General features: G+C 33.1%; 1 protein-coding gene across 2 annotated transcripts in view; it reads left to right on the plus strand.

The window, feature by feature from the left end:
• LOC118205508 (proton-coupled folate transporter-like) overlaps positions 1-18,961 on the plus strand; it is a 98,645-nt gene that overhangs the window by 33,832 nt on the left and 45,852 nt on the right. Inside the window, exon 2 of one of the 2 annotated variants that reach the window (XM_085815175.1) lies at positions 12,499-12,722. The gene's annotated coding sequence lies outside the window, so the exon portion shown is untranslated. Of the gene's footprint in view, positions 1-12,498; positions 12,723-17,602; positions 17,756-18,961 lie in introns of those variants that run through there. The other variant, XM_035377802.2, reaches the window with a different exon arrangement.

An 18,961-nucleotide genomic window follows, 5' to 3' on the forward strand; every position in this document is an offset into this window, starting at 1 on the left:
AATTTCTTCAAAAAGAATTTTTATAGGGTACGATTATTTAAAACCAAAAATACGGAAATTATAGCGGCGCAAGGAAAACATGTCACTGCATCGGGAAATTATCATTAAACTTACAGGTAAAAGAGGAAAGTCTCAAAGTATTAATTTTTGTGGTGAAAGATCTGCAACATTCTCTTATTTTAGGTATGGAGATTTTAAGGGCCGCGAGGGCCAAATTAAATTTTCAAGATAGTTCCGTGGTGTTGGAGATGGACCAGAGGGTGGTGGAACCTGTGGAGACACCGCAATTGGACCTTAGCCATCTGAATGACCATGAAAGTAAAGCAATACAGCAAGTGGTGAGTAATTTTTCTCATTTGTTTTCAGAAAAACCAGGAAACTGCCAAATAGTAACGCATAAGATTCAATTAAATGCCGAAAAACCTTGTAGGATTAAACCTTATCGGTATGACAAACAGAAAGACGTAATCATCGAGGAACATATTCAGGAGATGTTAAAGAATAAAATAATAACGCCCATAAATAGTGAGTACGCGAGTCCAGTCGTACTATGTAGGAAAAAGAGCGAGTTTCCTCCTTCGGATAAAAGGGCTTGGAGGTTTGCTATTGATTACAGAAAACTAAATGGTATTACCAAATTTCCAGTTTACCCTTTGCCGGTTATAGACGAGATCATTAGACAGATCAAATCGACAAGATATATGTCTACTTTGGACTTAACGTCTGGCTACTATCAAATAGCTATGAGACCCGAAGATATACATAAAACCGCGTTTATAACAAAATCGGGCACTTATGCATTTTTACGCATGCCCTTTGGGTTGTGTGGGGCCCCATCAACATTCCAGAGAGCTATGGACATTGTTCTAAAGCCTGTCCTAGGAAAATCAACTTTAATTTATCTAGATGATATAATTATAACGAGTAGTACGTTGGAACAACACATGAATGATCTAGAACAAGTTTTTAAATTATTAAAAGAGGCCGGTCTTACAATTAACGCCTCAAAATGCAAGTTCGCAACTAAAGAACTTAAATATCTCGGTTATAAAATTTCGCAAAAGGGTATAGAAACGCAAGATTCAAAAATAAAAGCTATTAAGAATTTCCCACCGCCCAACACCGCCAAGAAACTTTCTTCTTTCCTTGGATTATGTTCTTACTATCGATCTTTCATAAAAGATTTCACTAATATTGTTGAACCACTCTTAGTAATCAAAAGAAAAAGGGCTAAATTTACGTGGACAGCGGAAGCTAACACAGCTTTTGAAAGATTAAAAGAAGCGCTCATTAATGCCCCTGTTTTAAAATTCCCGGAAGGGGACGAAAACCTGGAAATTGCAGCAGATGCGTCAGACTATGCGGTGGGTGCGATTCTTATGCAAAATAACCATCCGCTGGCATTTTTTAGTAAAACGTTGAACCAGACACAAAGGAATTATACAGCTACAGAAAGAGAAACATTAGCCGTATTAATGGCTGTACACAAATTTCGAGTTTATTTCGGCAAATCGCCAGTAACAGTCTTTTCGGATCATGCGGCTGTTGGTAGACTTTACTCGGGGAAAAACCTAACGCCCAGGTTAATAAGATGGGCTTTAAAACTCCAAGAATATAATATCACAATAAAATATAAACCGGGTAAGGAAAACAAAGTAGCTGACGCACTTTCTCGTATAAAACTGGACGATGAAGGAAATGAACTTAAATGCGCTGTGTTGACTTCAAAATTTTTAGATTCTAGAGATACGGTTATTACTGAACTGAAAGCTGATCCTGAATTTGGAAATATCTATGCTTATTTGAAAGACCCCGAAAGCTTCGAGCACACAGATATCGATGCGATAAGAAATAGAGCAAAAAACTATGAAATAATAGATAATTTATTATTTTATACGAAAACAACAAACGAAAATCTTGAGTATAAGCCAGTCATCCCAGCCTCGCTTCGATTAAGCATTTTGAAGGAGTTGCACGAAGCAAAAACAGCCGGCCATCTAGGGGTCAGAATGACTTTAAAAAGGGTACGCGAGGCGGTATATTTCCCGCAATTATACAAAATAGTAACGGCGTATGTCAGGTACTGCAATCAATGTCAGTTAATAAATGATGTTAATTACAGCCCGGCCGGGTACTTAAATAGCATTCGCGCTACATTTCCGAATGAAAGTTTAGGCATAGATCTTCTTGGTCCCTTCCCCCAGAGGGAGTTAAATAAAAATCGTTTTCTTTTAGTAATAGTAGATCATTTTTCAAAATGGACAGAAATTGTTCCACTTAAACGCGCGTGAGCCAAAACAGTCGCAGATGCATTCTTACACAGATACATTTTAAAATACGGTGCACCGATAAAAGTCATTAGCGATAACGGAAAATAATTCATTAGTCAAATATTTGAAAACATATGCAATGGACTTGGCATACGCCATATCAAAATGGTTCCGTATAGACCACAGGCTAACATAGCAGAAAGAGTTAATAAAAACATAGTAAAAATAATTCGCAGTTACGTGAGCACACATCACAAGCGCTGGGATGGCTACATAAATGAATTAGCTTATGCTTTAAGAACGGCACATCATGATACTACGGGAAAAACTCCAGCAGAATTATTCTTAGGCCGAAAATTAATTACGCCTTTAGATAAATTATTCTTTGTGCAACAAAGAGAGCAGGAGTTTAATAAAAAAGATGTGCAAAAGCTAATTGATCAGGCGCGTAAAAGCTCGGATACGGCAAGAAATAGGCAGAAAATATATTATGATAGGAAACGCCGTGAAGCAGATTTTAAAGTTGGGGATAAAGTATTGAAGCGGAAATTTTCTTTATCAAGTGCCCCAGACAATTTTACGGCAAAGCTAGCTCCAAAGTTTGAAGGCCCCTATGTAATTCAGGAAATCAAAGGAGTAGTCTTATATCTTAAGAACGAGAGAGGGGAAATCTGTAAAGCAAGTCCCGACCAGGTGAAAAAATACTATAATCCAAATGATTTTGAAATCCTTAAAAGTTTCTTGCAGGACTCAAGTCTAAACGAAATAGAAGGTCCAGAGACAACAACTATTCCACCACCCAAGAAACAGAGAACTGAAGAGAGACCTAGCACTTCTACAACCCGGACAACGGTATCAAAAAGAAAAAAGAAAAACTTGCAAACTCCAGCGTTTAAGAAAAACAAAAATACAGATGCACCGGGTAAAGAAACCGTGGTAAAGAGAAAAACACCACCTACAAAGGATTGCAGGAGAAATTTTACATCAAGGAGAACGCGCACACGGCCACAGAGTCAGGTACCAGCAAGGCCGCCGTTCCGGAAACTGAAACGCCAACAGGAGGCACAAAAATACGAGGAACAGAAGAAATTCAAGAAGGACTCCAGACCGGAGGACGTCAAGACCAGCCGTCCCAGGGAAAAACGGAAATGCCAACAACCAGACGATTACTCCGCCAAGAGGCCAGCATGTAGAGGACGCAAAAGAAAAAGTGTGGACGATACTCGGAGGGCAATAAGGAGAAGATTGACATCCATGAAACCTCTAACTTGGGAACAATTTTGCCAAAAACGAATGACGGAGTTTCAAGCATCGAAAACTCAAAGATAAGTTAAAACCTTCTATAAATTTTTTTCTCTTTTGTTCCGAAATGTTATGCATAAGTACGAAGTTTTATGTTTTGACGAAAGTCAATATGTCTCGGTTGAGACTTAGTTTTGTTTTACTTCATTTAGCTAAGGCAAAAGTATTATTTTCTTTAAGTGTAAAAGCTAAAAACAAGCATTTTCTGTTGGTCGAAAGACTAATTCTGTTATGTTAAAGCCAAAATTTGGCCGAAGATAAAAATAACTTCGTATTCTTGTACTAATAAGAATTTTAGTTTCAGTGTCGCCAGCTTGGCGAAGAATGAGTAAAGTAAAAATTTATTTTCTCTTATTCATTTTATGGTAAATTGTAAAAATCATATGTATTAAAATTTTGTAAATGTACGTAAATACTTGAATGTTATGTAAAAGTAGAATTTAGTCTAGAAGCATAAAATTGTAGATGCTAAAAGTGAATGCTTAAAAGCAATGAAGTCAAAATTTAAGTATTAAACTGTAAAGTCATGCTTTAGAGCGAAAGCCTGCATGTTTAAAGATGAATGAGGGGGAAGTTAGAATGAATGTGTTTTGTAGGGTTCTCCAGCTACATTTGAATTTTTAAGAATATTAAAGTAGCTCATTGAGTTGTAGAATGTCGAGTAAGGTGTGTCTATTTGGTCGTTGAATTCTAACAAATCATGGTGGTTAGGGGAAGAGTTGTAAGACTAAAACACGAATATTCCCGTTTGACACCACACACGGTGGAGAGCCAGGGTAAAGTTAAATTAATGCTTGAAAAATTGAATGAATGTGAATTAAGCAATAAGTAAGAAAAACGAATCGTTTAAAAACAAAAATTTATTGTGTTAAGAAAATGTAAATTATAATGTATGTAGAAAGATACTGATACTTATTCCTTCCAGATGCTGGAAGGAAAGACCAAGATTGATTGATGAAGTCCAGGAAAAGTTGCTGTAAGAAGAGAGCTTTATAACGATCAACAGAATTTTAGATGCAATTTCTTACATAAGATTTTTTTTTGTGTAAACGAGGTTCTCGCCAGTTAGTTCAGAATTAGAGAAACTTACAACAGGTCGTTTGTAGGACCTGCTTCCAAGTTTTCCAAATTCTGGCAGCGGCAAATGTAGGGTTTATATTTATTTTAACTAACATTTATTTTAAGTTTAAACTATCTTTCCTGTCAAGCCCTACTTTCCCCTGGAACTGCCAATGCCAGAATATGTAAATTTTAGTAGAACGCGCAAGCATTCAAATTATCAGCGGAAGTATTATGATTTAAATAGGAAGGAAACGAGTTCGGTGTGTGATATTCTTACTTCACGAGCGCGGAGGTAGTTAGCGAGAAATTGAAGAACCCCGCGTTTCGGCCTATGTGCTTGGCGGGAAGTAGTGTTAATCGTTCAAGTGAGCTTCAAGTCTGCTGAATTAGCAGCGGTGTTGTAAAACGCGGTGAGTTAGTTATTTTAGAGAGCCTCGTAGTTAGAGTCTTGTCTTTAGTTTCTTTTCAGGTTATTATTTTTATTTGACCGCCGAGTTGGTGCCGTCTGTAAGCGTCAAGAGCACGCAATTGTAATTTATTACGTTGAATAAAAAGGGACTTAAACCCTTTACAAGACTCTGTGTTTTATCCTGTTTTCACAGTCACCTCTTGGTTGCGTGCAAGTTGGAGGCACGCAACGTTACAAACTGATAGACAGATCGCAAGCCAGATGGGACACACCGGATATAGGAAGGAGAACATATATGGTCTTCCCAAAAACAACACTAGAGTTAAATTGCAATAGTGGTAGTCAGACACAGTTTCATACAGGTCATGGCCCTTTCCTGACCTATCTGCATAGATTCAGCCTGAGTGACACAGAAAGATATCAATGTGGAAAGAGGGGACCCAGACCACTACGTCTTACACTGCATGAACACGGCATAATACCATTTATGAAAGCCAAGTCAAGCTTACTGCCCACAATGGGCGGCAAATATGAGAACAAACAAAGCAGCAAATAAAAAGCTACAAGCGAGCGGTAATCAGCCATTGTCAGAGAAAGTATTCTGTAATACGACGATAAGTGTCCCCAAACAGAAATAATCAAGCGCTTTGCGCTCTGAATCATAAAATGAACAAGTCACACTAAATCAATATGTTAAGTATGCGGAGCTCACACCTCAGACTTCTCAGCCCAAGACTAACTTAGGTAATTAGGACTATGGCAAAAACCTGCCTATATTATTTAAAAATTTTACTTTTGCAATTAATGTACAGGTCTAGGATTCGAAAGACCAGATTGAGGCAGTAAAATCACCAACAGCAAAGAGTTTTTTCTACACTTACTAATTGTATATTTAAATTACAAGTTTGTGATAAGTAGGTTCAAGAAGGACAAGGTCAACTTATGTTATCACCTTGTAGGGTTTATATTTATTTTAACTAACATTTATTTTAAGTTTAAGCTATCTTTCCTGTCAAGCCTTTACTTTCCCCTGGAATTGCCAATGCCAGAGTATGTAAATTTTAGTAGAACGTGCAGAGTATTCAAATTTTTAACAGAAGTATTTTGAGTTAAATAGAAGGGAAACGAGTTTGTAGGTGTGCTTTCTTGATTCACGAGCGTGAAGGTTGCTAGGTAGAAATTTAAGAACCGCGCGTTTCGGCCTGTGTGCCTACTTCGGCAGTTAGTTGAATCTTTCAACTTCTTATTCAGAAAGTTTGCTGAAATCTTAGCTGTATCTTAGAACGCGGTTAAGTTAGTCACGTTTATAGAGCCCCGTAGGTAGTGACTTCGTTATTAATCATCCTGTTATTTATTTTTAGTTGTACTTTTCTATTTTTATTTAACCGTCGGGTCGGCGTAGTTTGTGAGCGTCAAGTGAACGCATCTGTAACTTCTAAAGTGGAATAAAAAGGGAGTTAAACCCTTCTTAAGAGTTTGTGTAACTTCCATTTCATAGCAGTCACTACTACTGTTACGGACAAGTTTGGGCCACGCAACATCACAACCTGAAGTTTCTGAATGATATCATTCTTGGTATGGCATTTTTGCCTTCTTAATTGTAATAAATATTCAACATTTTATGTAAATATTAGGTAAGAGATATCTGTATTTATGTGATCAGCTGTATGTTTGAATCTCTCCCTAGCGATCAGCATTAAGTACTTCAGTTTTTTATAAATTATATGCATGTTCTAAGGTAATAAAAGTAACTATGGAATTAACTTAGGTAAGGTTTTCTTTGTAATTATGTATTCAAGTGTTTGGAATCAGATATCAGCTTACTGAGTATGGTGCTATACTTTTTTGTTTATGTTCACTTGAACATACTCAAGTCTGTATTTATTACTTCTCTTCATGTACTATGAAGGTCACTTCGTAATTGGCTAGGATTTAGACTTCATAGTATTACTTAATGATCAGTTTTATGTATTATGTTCATCAGTTTTAATTTTAGTTTTAATGTATTACGTATGCACTTTTATGTGTTATGTATGCAAGTATTAGGGATCAGCTTTCTGTATTTCTGTACTCAATAGCATGTTAGTTTTTCACTTTAATATTCAGTTTTGTACTTATGTATGTATTATCCTGTCTGCAAGTATTACGAAAGAAAATGTAGATGCATGGTTCAATTTGTAAAAGAATTCCAGTTTAAGTTTGCTCAAGGAACTAAATTATGCAGGAATTTGTTATTTTAGTGATAACAGGTACACAATCTTTTAAATGCTTTTACATAAGAGTCAGGCACATGGAAAGTAATCTGCGTTAAATTACATTTGAGAGCTAGACATTTTTTTAGTTTACTATGCGCAATAATTTAATAGGTTACGTCTTTCCTTCATGCAAGATCAATGATTTTACAAAAGCCCAATAAATATATGACAGTTGTGTCAGGATTAGCATCCGCATGTAGACATTTGGCAAGTCCAGAAAATCCACGGCTGTTAATTTTTCAGGCGAGACCTCCTCTCTTTACTTTATCTAACACAAGTTTCTGTCTATTCTAACAGCGATTCTGAACAGTATTTTGATTGCTTCTTTGCTTAATTTTAAGTAGTTCCTAACAGGATAATCTTTTCCCTAACAACAGCATGCAAGCTTACATGTAGACTTTATGAGACTCTTAGCTGTCTATTCGGCTGCGTTCCGGAGCAGGGTGGAGCAGAGTAGATGGTTTCTGCCAGGAAGATAATACACTGTGAGTGTAAGGCCAGTCCAGTGGTCTTCTTTGGTGGCGCTCACTCACTCACTACTTCGTATATTGTCTAAGGAACTCCTTTAAGTTTTCGAAGCCAAAACCGTGAAAAATCAACTTTGTCTTTGCCGAGATCTGAACCTAGTATCCATTTGCTAGCTGAATGTAAGAAACGCCCGTATGGGGAGAAATGTAATTACCTTACAAGCTTTTTTATGACTCCTCATTAAGCCTGTCATGAATGAAATTTTGCATTCGATTTCTTGCATGCTTTATACAAGAAATCGAATGCAAAATTTTTAATGCAGATTTATTTCAAGCCATAGAAGCTGCACTTTTATGTATGAATATAGAAAGACAAAATCTATAGATACTTTGAAGAAAAAGCTTCTGTAAAAATGAGTGAAGTACCATATCCCATGGATGCAAGCAAATTCTGAAAATGTTTTAAAAATATTCGAAGTACTTTGTTTCCACTGCTTATTATTTTAATACTATTATTAACTATTATTTTAATACTTTAAATTTCAATGTGCTACCAATTTATACAAAGGTAAATACAGTATGAATTTAATTCTTAAGATTACTATGCGTATTAAGGTATGTACAAAGAAATAAATAAGAATATATAATGTCTGTATAGTAGTAATTTGAAACTTTTTGAAGACAGATGAAGAAGAAACTTGAAGATATTAGCCATATAGTCATAATGATATGTTGTAAATGCAGTATGAAGAAGTTGAAGATTAGGCGAACTGAATGAATTAGTTTCTGTTTCAATACCACTTGATTGGCTGATAAATAATGCTGTAAAATTATTTTTGGCTGTTTGATTTCAGTTCTCAATATCACAACGAAGAAGCAGATACTTTAGCTAAATGGGCTGCTAATGATATCAACGGAATTGAAAATCCAACGAAATTGCCTTTTTCACACTTGAAGAGCGAGACTTTAAATACACTGCTTGTGAAATGGCAGGAAAGATGGACTAATGACTCCACAGGAAGACGAGTCTTCTCTTTCTTTCCAAAAGTTTCACTCAGTCAAAGAAGCACATCGAATTTTTATACTCAATTTTTCACTGGTCATGGACCTTTTAATACATATCTCTTTCGATTTGGACTACGTACGACTGAGCTTTGTTCTTGCGGGGAGTTGGGAGACCCTGAACACTTTATCTTTCACTGTCCATTTACTAAAAACCTTCACTTGAATAAACCTTTAGATCAACACAGGCCAAAATGTGCTGAATTGATATTAAAAAACTCTAGTGAGAGTAAGAAATTTAAGGAAATTATGCTTTTCTGTCAGGAATTAAATTTTTCTGTAAATAATTCTCTCAGATCATCTCTATTGGGAGTGAGATATTGACTTTCAGCGACTGTTAGATTTTTACTGTATAATGGTAATTGTTTAACTTTGTGTGTTTGATGCTTATTATTGTTCAGTTTTGTTGTTTCCACTACTTATGTTACTGATTTAAAATTAGAAATGGTTTTACGTAGAACAGACGTATCTGACATTGAATGCATCTATGCTCTTATAAATTGTAACGGTTACTTGTAGCCTATTACTTTCTTATATTGTACAAATAGTCGGTTTTATTTGTGATGCACATACTATTTGTTGTATGGTACTGAAATCGTTCTTAATCATATATATATATATATATATATATATATATCATGATTATGTTGTTCAGTTTTGTAATTGTTAATTAAATTTAACAGAAAATTTTTGCGACAATTTTATTATTTTGCATATTTTAATGCGTTCTTTTCTAATTGAATTGATTCACTTTGGTGAACTTGATAGGCATTAATTGTGCATTCTATTCTAAAAATTTGCATTCATGATAGTTATTTTATATTATTCTTTACTTTAATCTTGAATGCATTTTGTATTTGATTTTGAAATTCTGTAAAATTTTATGTCGGCATTTTTTTAGTATTGCATTTGTCTTAGCGATGCCAGAAAACCTAATCTAGAATAATTATTTTGTATACCTTTTTGCACTTTTCTGAATTGAATAGTTGACTTGTTTTTGTGAATTTGATTGGTTTTACTTGAGTTCTCTATTGTAAAATGTGCATTTAAGGCAGTATTTTATAATAATTTTCTTTGACTTATTTTTGAATGAATGTGGTTTTTGAAATTGGAAATTTTTCATATCTTTATGTTGGCATTATTCTTGTACTGTATTTCTATTGCGTTGCCAGCAAACCTGATGTAGAGTTTTTATATTACTTGGAGTGGTTTTGTTTTTAAACCAAATTTATGTTTTGTATTGTAATATTATCTCAGGTTCAGTGTATTTTATGATAATATTGTTCAGTTATCAAAGTTATTGGTTCTTAATTCTGAATTCATAAGAAAAAATTTTATTTGGCAGTTTATTATTGTCTTAGTTTATCTTTATGCATTTTTTTTTCTAAATTGAATGGTTCTTCTTGAAATTGTGAATCTAATTGATATTAATTGTGTATAATACAGTAATGGATGTATTATATTTTGTTTGTACCATAGTTTTTATTTAAATTAGTTGGACTCAGTTTTGAAATTGTTTGAATGCTTGTAGGTACACTTGTAACATGCTTTCTTTAGGGTCTATTATGACTATGGTACTTATGTTCTTGTGTTCTTGAAGGCCTTGTATGCCACTGTAAACTTATTCTGCTTAGTCATAATAAATAGCTTCTGGAGGCAGGGGCTTTAATCCGTGTAAGGCAGACATCATGTCAGCTAGGTAATGGAGCCCCTGTTCTCTGGTTAACAGTTCTCAATATCATATACGTCACCAATATTATGTAAAAGTCATCTGATGGTTATAATTTTGAAATGATGCAGTTTAGAAAGAATTATTGTAAGCAATTTCTATTTTTAAAAGAGAAAGACACGAATTAAAATAGAGAATTAAGGGACTATATTAAATTAAAATTACAACTTTGTTTTACAAATTCTTATTTTACATATATTTTCTTGTTTTTATATATTAAGCTAAATTACGTAAGTTATAAAATCTAGTTCGACGATTTTATACTATATGATTTGTCACACTCTTCATTTTAAAATCAAAATGGGTGGAATACCCGTTTCATACAAACTTTCGTCCGCTTGAGATAGTGTCAGTCAATAGCAGTTCAGGTAATCGGGCTATGTACGAATTGTTAATGCTTTTATATGAAATTCTTGAGTAGAGAGAGAGAAAATTTCCTGCATTAATAAATCACGATACTAAAACTTTATAGTTACGTGCTGACGTTTTGAATATTTTTATCTAGAGTCTTACGCCACCGTGACTGCATAAGCTCTGAAAAATAAAATGTTCTAGAACTAAAATTCATTCCAGCATCCTATCTCAAGGTTTAAGTAAACAAGCAAGTCTTTTTTTTTCGTTAAAAGCGAAGAACTTCTTGCTCGAGCAAAGGTGGCGTACTAGAATGAAAAAATTAAAATAGATAATCTTAAAAAATATAGATAGTCTTTGCTGTTTAGAGAGCAGTAAATGGGAAGAAAATAGAAAAAAGCATTTAATCAAATGTACAATATTTCTATATATTTGCGTGCAAGTTGTACAGTGTTTTTATTTTACTGAAGTCACAATATAGATATCTTTAACAGAAATTAATAAAATTATTTGAAACGTTATCCTTTACTTTTGCTGCAGGTAATTTCCAAATATCATTTGCAAGAGGAAAAGGCACAGCAAAGCTCTGAACATAAATAGCACCAATTATAATGCATTTTAATAGTAGCAGTACACAAGGATTTAATTAAAATTTTAACATTTATTCATATTTATACAATGTATTAAACACATTTTTGAAATATTCTTGTATGCTGATCTTAGGTTGATTAGTCTGCTGGAAATGCTTTGGTTCATGACGTTCTTTTGTTCGAATTTTTTTCGCGGCACATCAAGTGAGAATATAGGTTTATCAAACAACGCTGCTGATTTGGTTAAATTAAAGATAACAGAAATTTCTATTTCAAATCCAGAAATAATTTACTTCAAATACAATAAACACGTACATATTCTGGGTAATCATATCAGTGAATAAATTAATGAAAATTAGTTGGAAAGGTAATCCATTTTTTGGCACATATTTTGAAATTATCATTTTAAACTGAAACACTTGATGCCACCTTATAAACATATAATTGTTTCTTAAGAATATAAGGGTTATATACATTATAGTATTATAAAGATTATATATATATATCTTCAAAGTTATTTGAACATGATACGTATATTCAAAATTTCATTTTCCTGAGTGCTCAAAGTAAACATTTATGGTGTTTAAATTTTGCAGACTTCTCAGATGTAATCTTTATAAGCACATTAAGGTAAAAATTATGATATCAAATTTAATTTTTCCTGTAAAAAAGTATAATAAATCAAATTCTTTAAGCGGAATTTCGGTCTACCGCACTTCTTTAAACCTGGAAGACAGTAATTTTATATCTTGGCGGTTCTAAATGCTTCAGTTACAACCAGTTTGTGACAGTTTTCGAGAGTATTGTTGGCCTTCCGCTTCAGATCAGCACAGCTACGTACTTTTTCGTTTTGCATATTATCGCCAACGCGATTGTATTATCACACCATTGTGTTCTTTTATTTGCCTAAAAATAAAAGATTATTTGCCTTTTTTTCCAGTCTATATCTTATATTTTCGTAGTTGTTTTTATTTTGATCACGCGGTTTGATTTCTTTATAGGAAGTCAAGTGATTAAGTTTTTACTACTCTATGGGAACAATAGTGATTTTTGCTGGCAAGATAACTTCGAGTCATGTGACTTTAAGATTGAATGCTATTGGTGGGAGAAGAGGCAGTTAGATATGAGACAATTCTTTTATTATAATGATTCTGGGAAATTTATCATGCTCCTAACACATTTCCATTGCTGGAAAACTGTTATTACTGCACTGAAAAAGATTATGGTAAGTAAGAAATTTTCATGACTCAAAATTTGTGTTTTATATGTACCGCAAATGAATGTCCTTTTATTATTTTGTGTCTTCCAAGATTAAAAACACATGAATTACATAACGTACCGATATATAAAGCATATCCCTAAATCGCTTATGGAATATATTTACACTTAAAAATTCTTTCACTAATTAAAAGAATGTCAGAATAAGGATTTTAGGTTTCAGGAAAATTCTGGAGATGCAGAGGGATAAATCCTTGCTCGTGTTTTATTGGCAAAAGGTATACAAATCTAATACTATTACAGCAGTTTACTATTTAATACAAAGGGTCATGTTTCCGTTAAATCTAGTTGTTTTGGAAAACATATTAGCTTACTCTTTTCCTATTTTTTTTTATCTTCAAAGATATCGGATTTTAAATTGAAGTCAATACTATAACTGAAATCTTTCTCTTCCTTTCTCTCGACTAGATTATCTCAACTAAACAAAATCTTATCTTAGTTTTCTTTCGTATGAGATACAGATGAGATGTTATATGTGAATGTTATTTTCTGAAGTATTTTATAAGAAATATAATTTAGCTAAATTTAATTTTCTTCTATTTTCTAGCCATACATTTAAACTGAAAAGAACTTAAAATTTATAATAATAAATTAAAATTAAATGACAAGTTTTGATGCAAATGAGGATTAGTTTTCAAAGAGCGATTGTAAACTAACAGCAGTTTAAAATGTAATTTACACCATAAAAGTGTTTGGACAGTATTGCTTATTAAAATATTAAATGAATATAAATCATAAGCAGTAAGAATGCAAATTAGCTCTAGGCAGAATTCTTTTTAAAGCATTCAAAATATTTTACCAATATCAGGCTTAAAATTGTCTTTTAAAGGAGAAATTAGTTTTTTGCAGTATTGATTTTCTGATCTACTTATTGTTGAGAGTAGCAATAGTGCAAAACCGTATACTGAACCGTCCCCCCTTTAAAAAAATTAATTTTCTAATCATGACATTTCATGGAACTCATCTTTACTAGCTGCAAGTTTCTATGATATATTTTCCCAATAATGCTCAAATAAGTTCACAGTTGTTAAAATATATACAGTTTAATACTTATTTTGAGAATAAATATTAAGCTTACGCTCCAAAATGATTCCTCTAAACCAGCGGTTCTCAACTTTTTGAGAAACGCGTACCACCTAAACAAAAATTGGAAATCTTTTTAGTATCACCAATACATTTTACAATGATAATTTTTTAATTTCTAAATAGAAACATTAAAAAAAAATTGAAAGCTTTCAGATTTTATATTACGTCCAAAGGGGCGTTTTTTAAAGTTTTGTGTGTTACCTTTATGTTCTTCGCCCTTAAGCCATAAAGTTCACTTCAACAGTAATAGCATAAAATATTTAAAAGAACATAGAATTTCCGATACACAGTCTCGCGGGCTGGACATAAAAATGTTTTTTTTTTCTTTTCCGTACAGTATTGCCGTTGCTCGCTTTGATATCGTTGAGTTAGTTAATCAAAAATTCGTTAATCGAAATTCAAAATTCGGGCTTCCAAGTGGATATGTTCGGTTGGAAGACTAAGTTATTTAAAATTTGATGGCTCTAGGTACTGTTGTTTTTCCACAATACGAGAAACATTCTTGCAGATTCTTCATTATTTAGTTTCTTTATATATAATACAGAGCCATATTATTTGGTGGAAACAATCTGAAAAGTGAATCTAGGCAAAATGCCGTTTTGAAATTAACCGCCCTGCTGGGCTAACGCCCCTTGAGTTAAAATATATTTTGCCATTTGCACAACCCATAGGCTATTTGAATTAAATATGCACACATAAAAATATTAGATTAAAAATTGGTTACCATTTTAATTATCAAAATTTAAATTATAATACTTTAATTCTAACATTTAGTCCGAAATTTGGGCCTGTTTAAGAGAGATCAATTTCTCTATGTCTGGTCTTATTTCACTTAGTTTTCAGTGTAAATTAGAAGTGACATTTTATTTTGTTCTGTATTTATTTTTTAAACATAACATGAAAAAATCTGGAAGAAAAAATCTTGTTCACACATATAGGTTATGCAAAAAGGCAATAAAATTTAATAGCTTTATTGGAAATGCTTCTAAATTCTCTTTTTCGGTTAAGCCAAAAGTTAACAAGTGTATTATTTTTGAAATTTTCAGTTATGGTTCGATCAGCGGAAATTTCCATCTTTGTTCTTTTTCTTCCCGAGATAAAATTTCAGGTATATTTGAACAAAATGGATTTCTAACCCAATTTTCTTTTTCATAATCCTCGGGAAAATACATGTTGAAATTATTTATCAATGAAAAGCAATGATCTTTAATATCGGATGCTAATTCTTCTATTTTCAAATTATTTTTGGTTATAAAACTTTCTAAAGGTGACAATAATCTTAAAATATTATTATACAATTCTTTGATTATTAGCTCGAGGTTCTTTTTTTATCATTGCCTTCATTTTATCTCTAACTGTAAATAAATCAACATTTTGTTCTTGCAATCTTAAATTTAATGCATCTAATTTTCCAAAAATATCAGCTTAATATGCTAAACGCGCCAACCATAATTCACTAGAATTGTAGATGAAATTGAACAAATAAGCGTAATTGAAGAATTTCCCAAAGAAATAAAAAGAACTGATATTTTAAATAAAAATAATAAAAATAACTAAATAAATTCGAACTTATGTCCCTGAAATATTTACATCGTTCAGTAACGAGTAATTCATTGGTTAACCAATGTTTATATAAATAAGTGATTTCATTCTTATTTTTCGTTATAAATTTATCAAAATTGGCAATATATATTAGCTCAACATCAAGCTTATACTTCCAATTTTAAATTTGTCTATTGCAAATGCTCAACTTTGTTTACTTTCAGAAAATATTTTTTACTGCTAAACTGCATGAATATATATAAATACTTAATACATATTGACAAAAGTTACATTTTATATGAAAAAAATTCATATAACTAATTATATTGAAAATACCCATCACGACTTCCAAAACAAAGTACACAATATTGATTTAATTAACAATTATAGATATGCTTTTAGCACCATCGAATTTCGATGGATAATACTCAAAATGCGTGCTCACAATTCGACCCAAGTTGTTTAGCGGATGGGTTTAAAGTAAAAGAAAGTCTAGCTGGAGTTGGACAGAGGAGTTGGATGTCAGCATCGTTTTCGAAATTAGAAGAGTGAAAATTTAGGTTTTGCTTCAATACTGAATAATGAAAAGACGTTTGATAATATTTTTCTTCTAAATTATCATTATAGGACATTATAAAACAAATTACTTCCCAAAACGTAAACCATTCTAAGTAAAGTTTTAAGTAAGATGCGTGGTCAGTAAAAATTATGTTACAGAACCATATATATGTTACAGCATATTTAGTTCCAAGACTTTTAATCCCACAAGAATGAGACGAATTGCTTATTCTTAGGTTAAAAATAGCAGAACGAAGCGTCGCCCTGTTACAGAGGTTACTAATCATCTTTCTTCCCTATATATAGTATATACAATCATTTTTCTTTCCTAAATAAAAATTATGCAACAATTCAGCTCTCTCAGTCATAACTTTTGAAACTGTATCATATAGTGGCCAAAGTTGGTAGGCTAAAATGAGTATGCCCGATTTCGACACTTTAACAGAGTTGCTTATTTTTTAACTTAAGAACGGTAAAATGAACTGCCTGGTGACGGTGAGGTGACAATGATTTTTAAGCATCACTTGTCAGTAACCATAATCTTGAAAATTCTCTTTTTTTATTTTTAATAACAAAATAAAATAGAGTTGCTAATCTAACACTCCACCTCCAATATTTCCTTTAAAAACATAATTCAAGAATAATAGTGAATTTTACTTCGGTTTTCAGATTTGGAACATTTTTCTCATTTTCTAGCAACGCATTTATAAAGTTCTAGCCTAAAGAAGCAATTTCATTGGAAAGGACTGCTTATATGTTAAATAAAACGATCATTCTATTTCTGTTAGGCCCAGCAGCGGTCGAGCGGTAAAGTCGCTGAGCACTGGTAGTTCGGTCCGAATTTTGAATCCCGCGAACGGACTGGCTGCATGGGTGCTTTCCTGGTTTTCCACATGTTTAAAGTGTATACGAGTCAGTTTTCCTTAGAAAGTCCTCGACGAAGGCATCTCTTCCCTTAGGCAGATAGCCCTCTGGCTTTGCCGTAATTACATAAACCAAACGAAACCAGTCCTACATCTGTAAGTTGGCCACGAAGCACGAATTTCTGGGCCGGAGCCTTATCTCAAATTAATAAATACGTGATGCCTAAAGTGTAAATAACATTTCAGAAAAAAAAATAGTAGTTAAAGGGTGGCGAAGAGTAGCGCGAATCACTCTAGAAATCTGAAATTTAGAATTTAGAAATTTGAAAACATTGGGAAGGGCTAGACTCAATGTCGGCTTAATGTCCTGTCGGCTAACTGTCCGTGTCGGAGAAATGTCCTGTCGACTAAGTGTCCTTGTCAGTGAAATGTCCTGTCGGCTAAGTGTCCTTGTCGGCAAAATGTCCTGTCGACTAATTGTCCTTGTTGGCTAAATGTCCTGTCGGCTAAGTTTCCGTGTCGGCTAAATGTCTTGTTGGCTAAGTGTCCGTGTCAGCTAAATGTCCTGTCGGCTAAGTGGTTATTGGTTAAGTGTACGCGACCGATTCTTAGATTACCAGGTTACTAGCTTTCAAAGGTTTTCACTTGACGTAACAAAACCTTTCATTACTGTTTTTTTTTTTTTTTTTTTTCAGTACTGTTGTTTGCTGTTTTTGAATTCCGATAATTTCCTCTTAAAATAACTAATGTTTTTTTTTTTTTTTCTTTTTTTTTTCAGTACTGTTGTTTGCTGTTTTTGAATTCCGATAATTTCCTCTTAAAATATTCTTTAGATTTATCCTTTAAATTGGCATGCTTAGATTCAAGATGTCTTTTAAGAAACGATGGTTTCGTACTTTGATTGAATAATAGTTCACAGCAAATAACACAGGTAAGATCTATGTGATCTCCATTCCAAGTAAACCCAAATGATAAATAACTTTCATGGTATTTTCCAGAAACAATTTTCTTTTCGATATTCTTATTGCTAGTAGATTGTCTTGGATCCATCACCTGTGAATCGTCACATTTTCGCTTAGCCAGTCCTAGCCATTTTTTCATTTTGAAAAATCTAGGCTTGTTTTATTATTTTTTTACAAATATTTAAATGCACAATACATTACGAGTTCTTTAAAAACAAACGGCGACATTCTCAAATCGCGTAGAAAAGTAAGGAATACAAAGCAACAAGAAGACAAAATACCTGCTGTTAGAGACGGCAAACCGACGTAAAAAATGTTTCTCATTGAAAATGGATCAAAATGAGCCCGGAAGTGTCGACGTAAGTGCTGACATGCTAATAATTTGATAAATTCTAAGAGAATTAATGAGATACTATTATCTCTTTTATAGGAACTTATTTTTATTTACTGTTAAATACAGTATCCATTTCTATCATTACTCTTAAAAACATCATTTATGGCAAATTTTGTTATGTCTACTGCTAAAAGAATATCTGTGAAACGTACAACACGGAAGAACCACGAAAACTGCCATGCAGAACAAATCATTCACCTCTTGTCAATAAGCGTCTATAAGTATATAAGCGGTTATTGACTTGTGTCGAATGGAAAGAGAGTGACAGCACGCGAAGGCACGCTTTTACTCTGCATCAGATAAAAGAACGTCTGGAACAACAAAAGAAAAATATGAAGAATCAAGATGGTAGAATGGGATATTTCACTTAGCCGCCATCAGTCGGCGAAGAAAAATGATATGAATGAAAATAGACCAGAAATGTGAAAAAAGTTGGATTGGTAAGGTAGTAGGTACTTCAAATAATTAACAAAATGATAGGTTAGAATATCCGAAGGATATTTGTGTTTTGCTCTAGGAAATGGTGAGCATCGCAAAGAGCTGATACAGCTGTTTGGATGTAATAGTACAGAAAGGAAAAAATTTGTTGCAAGTTTTTCACGAAGGGTTTTATTTTGAATAACTTGGATCTTTTTTATGCGGGTTTTAGCGACGTGTCCCCATACCGGACTGGCGTAAAGTAAAGTAGGTCTAAGGATGGACTTGTATAAAATAAGCTTGTTGTTGGTAGTCAGATTGCTACGTCTGCCGAGGAGAGGACGCATAGTAGCTATTGAGATAT

This window comes from Stegodyphus dumicola, chromosome 4 (genome assembly GCF_044657685.1).
Source record: "Stegodyphus dumicola isolate Sdum_Otavi_A_Nest chromosome 4, ASM4465768v1".
NCBI classification, from domain to species: domain Eukaryota; kingdom Metazoa; phylum Arthropoda; class Arachnida; order Araneae; family Eresidae; genus Stegodyphus; species Stegodyphus dumicola.